Raw genomic sequence first — 10,133 nt, 5'->3', positions numbered from 1 at the left:
CTCACCTGGAGACTGAGTTTCCCCATTTGTAAAATGGGCTTTTCCATGGCTTGTCTTTAGACTGTCCGCTGGTGCGCTCAGGTTTCAGAGGTGCTGGTGATTGCTGGGGTGAGGGTGGGGACTCCCCAGCTCTGTGACAACCAGAGCAGGAGTTCTGATTGTATCAGTTTGGTCTGTTTGGGCTCTACCTAAGATTCCTTCTGAGGATAGGCTTCCACCTCTTGCAGCCTGCTCCGCGGGTGCTCTCTAAGGGTCCTTATGGCTCTGGCACTGTACGGTGTGGGGTTAGAAACAGGATTATTATGGTGGTGGCTCCCACATCTCCTCATTTTAAAGATGAGCAAAGTGAGACTCAAGGGCTCAAGCAGGGGGTCCACAGCCCAGCAGCAGCACCAAGCCTCAGGGTGGGCACCGGGTCCCTGCCTCCTGTGCTCCTTTCTCTGCATGCTCTGCCTTTTGTAACCCTGGACACTGCATTTTATAAAGTGGGGCTGCCACAGGCTGGGGGAATGCCATGTTCCCGATAAGGCACCCGTCTTAAAATATCACCATCTCCCTGGGCTCACCTAGCAGACACGTTTGTCATGAAAGAATGGCAGATAGACGACCAGCCTTCATTTGACCTTTAAATTACCTCCCTCTTATCAGCTGTGGCTGATCGGCTGCTTTTTTTTTTGAGAGCAGGTGGGTTGACATGAGATTGATTGGTTTTCTCAGCGGGGGATGTGACTTGGCCCTCTCCAAACCCCTGACCTGCAGAGGTCCTCCGAGCCCTGAGAGCCTCAGCCAGAAACAAGCGCATGGATTAATCAGGCAGGATGAGGGGCCCTCTGTGCCTGGATCTGGACAAGGAGAGAACAGCCGATGAGGACTCAGAAAAAGGGCTCATCTTTGGGACCTTGGACGAGTCCCATGGACTCTCCCTTCCCAGGATCCTAGGATGTTTTTCACAATCAAATGAGAAGTTAGATAAGTAGATAGAAACCCAGTAGCCCAGGATGGACTAGTGCAGGACATCTCGACTCAGAAGCTATTGTGCTGTGGTGGAAAAGTGTGAGCTGTGGGCCCAGCAGACCTGGATTTGATTCTCAGACCTGGTGCTTATGGGAGAGAAAGTGTTAAGGTAGCGTGAAGCCTTGGGCAGGTCACTAAACTCCCCTGTGCCTCAGTTTATTCATCTGGAAAAAGGAAATAATAATGCCAAACTGGCAGGATTGTCATAAGGGTTAGGATAATCAACTTGCCTGGTGCCTACCTTACAGAAAGTGCTCAAAGTGGTCGTTTTTGTTATTGATGTGAACATGCTTTACGAAATAAAGACCTAAGGACTTACGAGGAGTGGTGACTATTTTATTGGTTAACAGGATGTCTATTTCTGTTGGACCAACTAGTAACAATTAGTCACCTCACACAGAAAAAAGCATTTTGAATGGGACAGAACACATGAGCTTCTAGGGTGGTTTTGTCTAGTGGGGTCTGTTTGGTTGCACTCCACGATAAGCCAATTAACTGTTGAACAGTGGAGCAGAGTCAGTCACTGGCTCAAGAAGGCCGCTTTGAAAAAGCCTTGGAGAGGTCTTAGCTGTTGGGGAAGAAGCCCATCGTGAGCCAGTATGTGACCTGGCTGACAATTCAAATAATGGGTTCTTGGAGTGCATTAACAGAAGTAGCAAGCCTAGAATGAGGGAGGGGATGATCCTTCTTCATTCTCTTCTGGCTGGGATACACTTAGAAACCTGGGTTCATTCTCTTTATCAAACTTGAGTGTGTCCTGAAGAAGGTGATTGAGATAAGTAAGGTCTTGAGACTTTGCTAAATGGGGAACAAGAGAAAAACAGATTTTTATTCTGGAAAAGAGAAGCGTCTGAGTGACCAATGACTAAATCTCTGAAGGGCTGCCATGGGGAGTGGGGAGATGTTTGGTTTTGTGGGACGCAGGGTTGGCGGTGGGGAGGAAAGGTTAGTGTCTTTTGTACAAAGTCACAAGGAGGCATATGCAGCTCCATTTAAGATGCCTTGTGGCAGAGCGACATCCACCATGGAATTGGGCCACCTTGTGAGGCAGTATGCACCCCTGGCAACAGAGCTTCTCAAACAGAGGCAGCCGAAGGGAAGCAGTACCGTGTGGAGGTTGTGAGGACAAGATTTGGCATCAGATCTGGGTTCAAATCCTGGCTCTGCCATTTACTAGCGTGTGGACAAGGAAGTAAACCTCTCTGGATGTGGTTTCCTCGGCAATACTATGGAGACAGTGCTCACATTCCTGGATTGTGAGTATTCAATGAGGTAATATACATAAAGCCCACAACTATTGCTGTTACTATTATTTTGGTCACTTGTGGAGGATGTTGTGCTCACCAGGATTTCCTCCCCACTCCACAGTTCCTAGATTTTATGAATAAACAGGCCACCGCTTTTTCTCCTCCATTGTTCTCCACTTTGCATCATTGCTGTTTCATTGCGTTTTGTTAATAATATCATTCTAGAGAAAGCTGGCCTGACTTGATTGTTTTTCAGCGTTTCTTCCTCATTAATTTAGATCTTCTTCCCAGCTGATGAACATTTTGCTTAGCAGAAGTTCATTACTTCTCCCCTCCCCCACTCATTCCAGCAATGCAATTTAAACAACATTAATCCGGTATTTAGTGAGAAAGTGGAGTTTTAGAATGGAAAACAGTTTGAGAGTTAATCTTCTTAAACAACAACATTTTTTTAAAATCCTAATTTATTGACGAATTACCATCACTTGTTTTGGAGGAAGGTTCGAGAGGGGGTAATAGATGACGGTTATGGGATTGGAAAGCCAGGTAGACTCTCCTGCAGCCCCCTTGTCTTAGAGACCAGGAGCCTGGGCCACGGGAGGTTGAGTCATGGGTTCCGGGCCCCCAGAGAGTAAAGGCTGAGGTGCTGGGATGTGCGTCTCTTCCCACGGTACCCAGATGCATTTCCTTCGCTGTGGTGGCAGCAGGCTTGAGTCCTGGTCCTCCGCTGTCTAGCCTGCACTTGGCAAGTTTTTAAACTTCACCCAAGCTCAGTTTTGATCTATAAGCTGCCGATGTGGTAACGGTTTCTTCCTTGTAAGCATTAGGGGTGATGATGTAAGGAAAGCCGTTACAAAGTTGCCGGCGCCTAGTCTGTACAGAGAGAGGATTTGTGGATGCAGGGATGCTAAGTCCAGGCGGTTACTATGCACAGTTATTATTTACCCCGGTGCTTCCCATGCGCCAGGCCTCTGCTGAGTCCTTCAAACAACCCTATGAGGTAGGTGCTATAATATGTCTCCATGTCAGGTGAATTCGGGAACTTTTATTTCTCGGTCCCTGTCTTGTTTGTTACTCCCCAAACTTCATCCATTTCCTACAGGAATTTACAGTGAAACCCTTAAGGTGGAAACTTCATGGGGATCTGGTTCGGAGCAGCGGAGAGGCAGTTTCGGGGGAGATGCCTCCCATTCCACAGTCAGGGGCTGGGATCCCTCACATCCGGGGTGGGGCTTGGCAGCTGTGAGAAGCAAAGGAAGGCAGGGTGAGTCACTGTGGGGCCACGAGGGGGAATTTGACTAATCAGACCTCACCCAGTGGCTCTCGATCAGGGACAATTTTGCTCCTCCAGGGGATATTTGGCAAAGTCTGAAGACAATTTTGGTTGTCCCAGCTGGCAAAGGTGGGGAGATGTGAGAGTGCTACTGGCATCTAGTGAGCAGAGACAGGGATGCTGCCCAACGTCCTGAAGCACACGGGGCAGCTCCCCACAACAAGGAAGTATCTGGCCCCAAATGCTGAGGTCGAGATACCCTGCCTGGCCCATCTTAAGATTTGATCTTATAACAAATTGCGATGTCAGAGGAAGGGAGCTAATATTTAATAAGGGTGATGGGTGCTCTTTTGTGCCAGGCATCAAACTAGGCTAGAGCTGGGAAAATAGATTTTTAATTTTTTTTGTGAGGAAGATTCACCCTGAGCTAACATCCATTGCCAATCCCTCTCCTGTTTTGCTTGAGGAAGATTTGCCCTGAGCTAACATCTGTGCAAGCCTTTCTCTACTTTGTGTGTGTGATGCTGCCACAGCATGGCTGACGAGCAGAGTAGGTCTGCAAATAGGCTCCAAACCTGTGAACCTGGGTCCGCGAAGTGGAGCGCGCAGCACTTTAACCACCCGGCCATGGGGCGGGACCCGGGAAAATAGATTTTAATCTGCATGCCAACTTGATCAATTGGTAGGGGTTTCTTGGATCACTCTCTTGACAAACATTCTGAGACTCAGCAGGAAGGAAAGTTGCAATCAGTTGGCTCCCAGCTCTGCCACTTTTTAGCTGTGCAACATTGGGCAATTACTTAACCTTTCTGTGCCTTAGCTTTTCATATTTATAAAATGCTAATGATAATAGCATCTACCTCATTGGGTTGCCAGAGGATTAAATTAATTAATATACCAAATATGCAACAGTGCCTGACTTGCTGTTAGTCATCATCATCATCATCATCTTCTTCACTGTTAGAGACATAACAATCTTGCCCTTATTTATCATCCTTGCCCTATTCAAATTATATGCAATGTCTTATTTCAGTAGGCAAGACTGTAATTGGTCCCATTTTTCAGATGAGGAAATTATGTTTCATGCTGGTTAGAGTTCAGAGCAATGATTCCTTTTGGGGGTGTAGAGGAGAGCCTTACGGAGAGTGTCATCCTAATTCATGAAGTGTTCTGTCAGCCAGCTCTATCCCTGCCTGACTCTGAAACGTGTGTCCGGATCCCCAGGGCTGCTCTTCACTGCACGTTGGTGGTGTCCGCATTTGCTGGGCTGTGTTCTTGCTGTTAGGCAATGAAGGGCACTTCAGCACTTCCTCATCTCCTTTGCCCTGGGGCTTCCAGAAAAAGAGAGAATTGGAATCACTGAGACTAGAGGTTCACACAGAGGTGGCCCACACATAGCATTATTTTGTTTCTCATAATTTTTCAAGTTTGAATTTGTGGTTAACATTTAAACATCAAAAAATAGCAAACAAAAAATTTAAAGTTCTAATGTCCTTGAAAGTGAGAATATCTTGTTATATTAGGCCCTCATTCCTGCGTGGCAAAAATTGCCTGGGAAAGCCACTCTCCTCCCTTTAGATGCCAGACTGGCTAATTTTCCGCACTCCCCACCATGCCTCATTGAGTCTCGACGCTGAGACTGAGTGGCAGCTGCCGTCCATCGGCTCACACTTGGCCGCTTCATGTGTTTCTACTGCCTGCCTGCCGCACGCACTGGAGCTGTTTGCTCAGAGCCGATGATAGTTACCCCTTCCATTCAAAGCGCTTTCAGGCTTGTGGACCTCTGCTTCCTCTGAGGAAGTCCAGGCAGGGATTATTGCGCCCATCATCCAGATGGGAAAATCACGGCCCAAAGCTGGACAACTTGCCCACGATCACACAGCAACTTTGGTGCCGACATGGGAGTAGTTTCATGGATGCTCAAGCTTTGGATTTGATTTGTAACTGACTATAAGAACATGGAAATATTTAATTTTTTCCCAGGGTCCTCTGGTACCACATCTGTAAAAAGAGAAGGTTGGTTTAGATGAATAGTTCCCAGGCTTCAAGGATTTCTAAAATCTCTAAAAAATTGGGATGCCCAAACACAAGGTTGTTGACTTTCATTTTGCCTGTAAAAATATTAAAAACAAAACCCCGGGGCTGGCCCAGTGGCCAAGTGGTTAAGTTCATGCGTTCTGCTTCAGTGGCCTAGGGTTTCACCGGTTCGGATCCTGGGCGCGGACATGGCACCGCTCGTTAGGTCATGCTGAGGTGGCATCCTGCATGCCACAACTAGAAGGACCTGCAACTAAGAATATACAACTATGTACGGGGCAGGGGAAGAAGATTGGCAACAGTTGTTAGCTCAGGTGCCAATCTTTAAAACAAACAAACAACAAAAACAAAACCCCAAACCGAGTACTGTCTACTACCACCACCATTTTATAAAAGAAGGGATATATAATGACTATAAGAGAAGAAAGAGCATAATCTCAGAATAAAGGATGGTCTTTGTCAGGAAAGCTGTCTATGCAAACATGCAAATATCATTAAGATTTTCCTTATTTTTTCATTTCACCATGGCAGACACGGGGAATCACTGGGTTGGGAGATCTTTAAGCTTATTTCCTGCATACTCATCCTAGATCTTCCTTTTTCCCACTGCTATAGTGAGAGCCAGTTCACCAGTGCAGTCCCAATACACATCAGAAGCCCAAACAGTGTCCTGGGTGGGTCATTTGGGCACATGCCCTCTGGCCTCCTTTCTGCTCCTGTTTCCAGAGCCTCTGGCCTCTATGAGAGGAAAAATAATCACTTGGTCCTTATGAAAAGATTGATCAAGAGTTGGGAGTTAATTCCTGGTGTAAGTGGAGCTTCCACCAAGTAGAACCATGCTAAGGGCTCTCCGTGTGGGTGACACAAAAGAATCTGGACACACAGGGCCTGCCTGACCTCGGAAAGCACCAACGCTGAGAAAACAGTCTTGGAGAATTGGAGAAAAATAAGCTATAAATGAGTAGGTGGGAGACAAGTGATTAAGTTCCAATTTTGCTACCAATATACTGTGCAGCCTTGGACAATCCACCTCCCCACTCTGTGCCTGAGTTTCCTTATCTATAAAGCAGAGGGATTGGATTGGATGATTTGAGTTCCCTCCTAGTTCTGACATGCTATGATTCAGTCTAATTCAATTCATAAAATCAAAACACAAATGGGGAAGGCCCTCACAGGTCACCTAGTAGATGAGCCCTTCCGTCTATTCAATTAAATGCAAAAGGAAACTACTCAGCCTTGGCTTCAAGGAACCCAGATGGCCCTTCCTCCCCTCAGAGCGGAGCTTTGTTCTGAGAGAGGGGGCCGTGGGGCAGTGGAATTACTCTGTGTGGCTTCAGTGGGCGAGGAGAGGGGCTCACTGTTTCATTTGAGCCCAACTTTCCTTGGTTCCTGGGCTGCGAGCCTCTTACCACGGGGAGGACTCTCCGTTTCTACGGCAGGTATTTGTTAAGACTGCAATTCATCTTTCCTTTTATTTTCAACTTTTATGTTCCTTTTATTTTCCACCTCTGAGGGTTTACTTCCTTGCTGAAGCTTTTTTTCTTTGGAACCTCTGAGAATGAGGTTGAAGGGATGGGTGGGCCTCACGGGTCCTTAGAATATGATGGTTGGAGGGATGCACAGGAACGATCCCCTCTGGACCCCATCTGAAGTGTGAGCCTCTGCAGGTACCTCCCTATCAAATGCTCATCCAGCCTTTTTCGACTACCTGAGGGAAGCACGCTATATTTTGGATAACACTGAGTGATGGTCTTTTTACTGAGCTGAAATCTCCTTCCTGTGATTTTTTACCAATTGTTTGTGGCTCTGTCCTCTGCAGCCACTCAGAAGAAATATATTTCCTTCTCAATTTTCAGGGCTGCCTTGCAGCCTTCCTCTCAGCTAGGCATTCCCGTCACCAGCAGCCGTTTCTCTTAGGATAGAATTTCCTAGACTTCTCGTCACTCCCTGGGTCCCACCCTGACTTACTCATTCAATTACTCATCTAACAAATATTTATCAAGTGTCTACCCTGCGCCAGACATTGTGCTGGGTGCCGTCCCGGAGTGGTGAGCAAGATCTGTTCCTGGCTTCTGGAGAGTGGGGGGTAAAACATACATTGAGTAAATAATTCTGCAGTTAGGCTGAGAGGGGGTGAACTCCAGCTCCACCACTTACCATTTGGTGACATTGGGCAAGTTATTTGACCTTTCTGGTCCACAATTTCCACATCTGTTGAATGGGAGGAAGTAATAATAACTACTTCATTAGGGTTGTTATTAGGAGTTAATAAATGAGAAGTGCTTAGAATCAAGCTTGGCACATTGTAAACACTGAGAAAATGTTAGTATTGTTACCACATTCTACCACAATGGAACAGAAGATGGTCAGGTGCATAGACTGAGGAATCAGAATTGTGGAAATCTTCACTAAGAAAGTAGCATTTAAGCTGAGGCTTGCAGGGTGGGCAGGAGTTGGCCAGGTGAAGAGGGAGAGGAGAGTGATCCAAGCAGAGGACAGAGCATGTGCAAAGGTCCTGAGGAGGGAAGGTGCTTGGCATGTGATAGGAGCTGAAAGCAAGCCAACATGGATGGAGCTTAGTTAGTGAGGGAGAGGGCAGAGGGATATATGGGCTAGAGTGGTGACTGGGGCTGTGTGGTGCAGGACTTCACAGGTCATTTGAAGGCCTTGGGTCTTCTAAGAGCAATGGGCAGCCACTACAGGGCTTTAAGTGGTGGTAAAGCATGATGAAGATTTCCCTCTTAATATCACTCTGGCTGCTCGGTGGATTCTGAATCCATGGATTTCTTTGGAATCATCATCTCTTTTAATTTGTACCCTCTATTCTTATTAGTACAACCAAAGATCACATTTGCCCTTTAGGCAATCCTACAAAACCAGTGGCCCTTATCCAGGCTCTCATTCCATAAGACCTTGCTTTCACTTACTGGTCTTCAAAATCCCTAAAGAATTATATGATAAAAGCTTAAAGTATTATCCCATACAGAAGACTGAAAATCTTTAGGCTGGAAATCTTTAGATTACAAGAGCGCAAACTCCAATAGTGTTGGTTCGGGCACCGCAACAGGTGGTGGGGGGATAGCTTTAGGCAGGGGGATGTTCAAATAGTCCTGAAATCCAAGGTGGTCTTAACCCTCTGCTCCCCAGGCACAGACACCTACGACTATGTGCCATTTTGGGATGCCCAGAGTAAAGTGAGGCCTTTGAACCAAGACTTGGGTGGAGAGCCCGTCCTTGGCTGAGGCACCATGCCCTCGCGCCTTCCCAAGAAACTGAAGCCCTGCTCCGAGCGTTTCTTCCTCTTTCATCAGTGGCACTAAAATAACAGGGCAAGAGTTGGGTGGATTGTGAGTGACCTGCTGACATGCGAGTGACAGATCAAATAATTTATTTTCTTCTAAATCCGGATTATGCTGCTGTAACTCCCAGGAACTATTTTTGGTGCCCACCAGTCTTGTTCTAGTTGTGAGCATTTGTTGAGGTGTGCACACATGCACACAGACACACTGCTCAAAGATAAACACACACTCTCACACATCCCCCCCACGGAAGCAGGTACAAGCACGCGTACACGAACAACCTTGATAACAATAGCACATCTAGGCCTCAGGCTCACAACGTCTCAACTTTACCTACAGACCCACACGTGCACTGATAACACACCCACAGGCCTGCTTTGGATTTGGAGAGGTTGGTAGGCATCCCTTGCTTTCTCTTGGGTCCTGGTTAACTGCCTGATGAGTGGTTAGGCTCTTGCTGCTCCAAGTGATGTTGGAGGACCAGCAGCACTGGCATCACCTGGGGGCTGTTAGAAATGCAGACTTTTGGGCCCACCCCAGGCCTCCTCATCAGAATCTGCCTTTTAACAACTTCCCCAGGTGATTTGCACGCATGTTGAGTTTGAGAAGCCCTGGGATAAAGCATTTGCCTTCCTTGGCTAACTCGGCAGCGACTCCAACCAGAGCAGCTCTCCTTTAAGTTTTACCTTAATGGCTTCCACAGTGGATTTGACTGGAATGAAGGGCTCCCCTGCTGGGGCAAGTGTGGAGACCACTACCCCACACCGTGCTGGCTCTCAGGCCTGGAGGACCTGCTCTCCTCTGGGAGCCGCCTCTGTGGCCGCATTTTTCCATCTAGGACCCTCTTATAAACTTTTCCCATTTCCTGGAACTTTCTCTCCCACCTCCCCTCCTTTGTCTGGCTAAATCCCATACAACTTTCAGATCGCTCAGCTTTAACTTTTTCCTCTTGCAGGCTCCCAGTTCATAGTGAATGCCTCTTTCCAAACACTGACCACACTTGAGATTATGCGCTTTTTATCTACCTTCTCCAAGAGATTGTAAACTCTATCAGGTGAGAAATCGCGTTTGTCTTAGTACCTGTGTAGGCACAGGTGAATATGCATTGAAAGAATGAATGACATAGGGAGCTTACTCAAAGAGGAGTATGAGTAAACGTCATTCACTCATCCATAAAGAAAATATTTCCTGAGGAACTACTACCTTCCAGGCAGTGTTTTGAGTCTTGAGCACACACAGCCAGGCCTGGGTCCTGACTTCAGC

This window comes from Equus caballus, chromosome 14 (assembly GCF_041296265.1).
Source record: "Equus caballus isolate H_3958 breed thoroughbred chromosome 14, TB-T2T, whole genome shotgun sequence".
NCBI classification, from domain to species: Eukaryota; Metazoa; Chordata; class Mammalia; order Perissodactyla; family Equidae; genus Equus; species Equus caballus.
This window is presented reverse-complemented; position numbering follows the sequence as displayed.